The sequence below is a fragment of the Loxodonta africana genome, chromosome 19, assembly GCF_030014295.1.
Source record: "Loxodonta africana isolate mLoxAfr1 chromosome 19, mLoxAfr1.hap2, whole genome shotgun sequence".
Lineage (NCBI taxonomy): Eukaryota > Metazoa > Chordata > Mammalia > Proboscidea > Elephantidae > Loxodonta > Loxodonta africana.
In genome coordinates, this window is record NC_087360.1 from 23,510,683 (window position 1) to 23,515,293 (window position 4,611).

Sequence of the window (4,611 nt, forward strand, 5' to 3'; positions counted from 1 at the left end):
GAGGAGCAGGACATTCGAGGCACAGGGCACAAGAGAACACCTGAGGCTGCCTCCTGTACTGGGGGGGTGTGTGTGTGCGCTGGCTCCTGGACATTTCTGCTGAGAGTGGGCGGGCGAGGTCCACAGAGTGGGGGGCTCGGGGAGTTCACATGTCTGCAGTGCCCAGCTTGGGGCAACATCTACGGGGTCAGGACACACCGTCTGCACAATGCTCCCCACCTTGCCACACCGGGCTGGTGTCCCTCCTCGGGGAAAGAAGGTGTCCACACAGATCCGTTCATGCACTCGCTAGAAACCCCCTGCTCACCTGTGTGGCAGAATGAGACCCCTCTCGCCCTCAGTGCACACTGCATATGGAGGAGAGAATGACCAGAACATGAGGAAGATGCAGGGGGTGTGAAGGGGCAGGCCCATCCCTGTGGCTGGAGGGTCCTGGCCTGGAGTGGGTGTGATGGGCGCTAGTACCTTTGCCTGGGAGGCATGGGGCAGGGAGCGCGGGCAGAGTCTACCCTGTGGCCAGGTGCAGAGGAGGGGGGTCGGAACCTGGAGTGCCTGCGTCCTGCCTCCCCTTGGGGGCAGGGGCCTGGGTGGCTGGCTGGACATGGCGGGCCCCCCAGTGAGGGCCCCAGAGGAGGGCTCCATGCCTTGTGACAGCCCAGGAGCAGGCATGAGGACAAAGAGGTGGCTAGGCCACGCCAGGTCCCCATGGGTACGTCTCCTCATACTCAAGGGGGCTTGGATAGGCTGGAAGGGGTTGGGTCCAGTGCCAAGCCTGGTTATCTTGAGGATGGGGGCATCCTTGGGGGTTGTACCTTCTGGGCTTGAGAAAAATCTGGACTGTGGGGAGGCCTGCTGGAGAAGCAAGATGGGGTACTCCCCCCGTGGGGTGCCAGCCCCGGCAGGCCTTGGCCAGATCCCCCACTGCACCTGTTCCCTCAGCAGCCACCCCCAACACCCAGCTGCCCAGTTGGCTGGGCCATCCCGCGCTCCTTGGATTCCTGGCCATGACACCACAGGGCAGAGGGTCTACCACCACAGGGCAGAGGGGTCCACCACCACAGGGTGGAAGGGTCCATCACCATGCCTTAGATGTGTGGGACCTTTCCTTTCCCCACCTGTTTCAGGATGAGGTGCACTGGGGCCCCAGGCACGTCCTCGGCATGAGTGTCGGGTGGGAAGCTGCCCCTCCCCTGGAGGAGGCGGAGGAGGCTGCCCCCTACCTGGAAGCTCTGCCTGCTTAGTGCTGTGTCTGAATGCCTCCCCTTCCCCTATCCCCCACCCCCTCCACACTCCCTTCTCCAGTAGAGAGAACCACACTCCCAGCACCTCTCCGTGCTCCTTATTGGGGCGGGCAGCCTTTCTCAGCCTTCTAGAGGTGTTCATGATGGTCCTGAGTGGATGGGGACAGCCACTTACAGGTGGAATTAGCAAAAAGGAGAGCCCTTTGGGGCGCTGGCAAGCAAAGTCAGCGCTGTGTAACCTCTTGGTGTCTCAGCCGCCCAGGAGTGTGGGGTGAGCTCAGATGAATGTGTAATGGCCCTGCCTAGGGCCCAGCTCACAGTGAGCTGTCCTTAAGGGGTCATGGTGCCTGTGGTCATCACCCCATTTGCCATCTCGGGTTACCACACACAGGGAAGGAAGGTGGTACCCCATGAGCCATAGTGGTGGGACATGACAGAGGCCCCTAGGCCCAGCCGCCCCAGGCCTCCCACCAACTCCAGTGGGTCTCATGGGGCCTTCTGCTCATGCTGTGCTCACGTCCTACTGTGGACAGCTGCCCTCACAAAGGCCTCTCCTGGTGGCCACCTGTCATGACCTTATCCACTCAGCCATGCCTTCTCCATGCCCCACACTGTTCAAGCGCCATAGAAGAATGGGAGGAGTTGACGGCATCCCACCAAGCTTGCAGACACTCCTCCCTTGCACTGGGGTGGGTGGTGTGGGGAGCGGGATGCCCAATGTGTGCTCAGGAGGCCCCTTGGAGGGGGAGGTGGTGAGCTGGACCCTGAGGCGGGGTGGGTCTTGGACCATGAAGATGGGGTGTATGTATCAGGCAGAGGGCAGCAGCAGCAATATAGGGACAGGGCAGGGCTTGAGAGTGAGAGCCTGGGAGAGTGCAGGAAGGGGTGTGGCTGAGGACTGGTGTGGCCAAGGGCCAGGGTCTGTCTGAGCATGGGGAGCCCTGCGGAGCCAATGCTGAGGTGCTGGGCATCAGGAGGAGGCCCTTTCTCGGGCAGGCCTCCTTTGATCCCCGAACACATCAAGAAGGCAGGCACCATTCTTTTATTTCCCTTTAGCTGTGTATTTTTAGCTTAAAGAGGTTCACCATGGAAATACTGCTTTTTTCACAGTTGGCATTAAACACACAAAATGGGTCTCAAAGATTCACACGTTACTTCTCCTTACACAGAAGTCTCCTGGATTTTTGCCGTTTGGTGACGTGGCAAGGCATGAGGGGAATCCCTGCAATGGGGGTGTCCGGCTTGCTACAGGTGCCCCTGGCTGGTGGTGGGTGTTTGCATGTATGTGTGCACTAGTGTATATGTGTGTATGCATACGCCTATGAGTGTGAGCACATGTATATGTGCATGTGGTTGGGTACATGTGCATGAGGTTGGGTACATGTGCATGAGTGTGTGTGCACGTGTGCATGTGTGAACATATGTATGTGTGCAGCACATGCATATGGACATGCACGAGTGCACGTGTGTTATGAGTTTGTGGGTGTGTGCACATGCATGTGTGTGCATGAACATGTATGTGTGTGCACCTGATAAGTCAGCATGCACATACAATGCATATGTGTGTGCACATGCATGTGAGTGTACAGGTCTATGAATATGTGTGTGCATGTGTATGGGTGCCTACAAATGGATGCACATGTCTGTGAAGGGCATGTGTGCATGCTCATGTTTGATGGTTAAGGTTGTGTGTCAACTTGGCTGGGCCATGATTCTGTGGTTTGCCAATTATGTAGTTTGGCAGTTATGTAATGATGTCATCACCTTTATAATGAGATCTGATCTGATCTGTGATGAGCAGCCAATCAACTGAAAGGGGCTTTCCTTGGGAGTATGGTCTGCATTCAATACAGGTGGTCTTTCTGGCCAAGCTTGGTGGTTTTTTCTTCTGGATCCTACAGCGGGCTCCTGTTTATCTGACTGACCTCTGGTTCCTGGGACTTGAGCTAGCAGCTTACCTGTCGATCTGGGGATTCATCAGCCTCCGTAGCCTGTAAGCCAGCGGCCTGCCGTCGGATCTGCTGATTTTGGGTTTGCTAGCCCCTGCAGCTACGTGAGTCAGGAAAAGCCTCCAGCCTGACCCATGGACTTTGGACTTTCCAGCCTCTACAACTGCGTGAGCCATGTCCTTCATATAAATCTCTCTACCTGTTGCCATCAAGTCAATTCCGACTGATAGCGACCCTATAAGACAGAGTAGAACGGCCCCAAAGGGTTTCCAAGGAGCAGCTCTTGGACTTACTTGAACTGCCGAACTTCTGGTTAGCAGCTGAGCTCTTAACCACTGCGCCACCATGGCTCCATAAATCTCTATGTTTATATGCATCGCTGGTTTTGCTTCTCTAGAGAACCCATCCTAAGACAACACATGTGCACAGGCATGAGTGTATACAGTATGCATACATGTGTATGAGCGTGCGTGTGTACAGTGATGTATGAGCATGTGCGTGTGCGTACACATTTGTATGAGTGTGCACATGTGCAGTATGCCTGCACATGTGCATGAGTGTGTGTGCACACGCGTATGGGTACGTGGGCATATGTGTATGTGCCCCTCATCCGGCTCTGTACGCAGCCCTGTCTGCGAGGATGCTGCAGGGTAGCACTGTGCTCCCCACAGACCAGCAGGGCCGCGGCCGTTGCCCAGTCTGGGCACAGAGCAGTCTGGGCAGGGCTGGACAAACACACAGACCACAGGAAGCACTGCCCCTCCTGGCCCTCTTGGCCTTGTGCATCCTAGCTCCAGGCTCCCTGACCTTGACCTTGGGCAAGTTTCTTAGGTAGAAAAATGGGCTACTGTTGCCCATCTGCTGGGGTGCAGTGTTAGAATAAAGAGAATGTGAGAGCCTGATGCCACGTCAGGCTCCCGGTGAAGTACCTTCCTGACTTCCACCTCATGCTTCCTGCCATACCATGGCTGCCTCTAGCCACACACACCACTTTCTGTGTGAGGGGTCCCTTCCGAGTCAGCCAGCGGGGCCCGTGGGCCCACCTCCCCAGTCCTCTGTAGGCTCGCCCACAGCTTCCTGACACACAGATACCATACCCCCACCTCTCCGAGCACCTGTCCTACTCTGTTAATCGACTCTGACTTTGGCAGAGCTGTCTTCAGGCTGTGAAGGGTAGGGGAGTGCAGCCTGGCCAGTGCTGGGCGGGGTCCTGGAGGTGGCAGGAGGGGCAGAGCCATTGTCGCCCAGCCCTCAGCTCCAGCTCACTCGTCCAGCAGCACGGGCCTGGCAGGCCTCCCTGCTTTTGCGGCTTCTTTCCTCTTGTGAGGGTGTTTATTCTTGATGATAGTTTCGATCAAAGAGATGTCACCTAAATGTGTTGTGGGGTGGGGGGAGGAACAGAGAGAGAGGGTGTCCCCTGC

At 56.8% G+C, this 4,611-nt stretch overlaps 1 protein-coding gene across 1 annotated transcript in view; it reads left to right on the forward strand.

The window, feature by feature from the left end:
- RSPH14 (radial spoke head 14 homolog) overlaps positions 1-4,611 on the forward strand; it is a 71,537-nt gene that overhangs the window by 8,510 nt on the left and 58,416 nt on the right. The window lies entirely within an intron of this gene.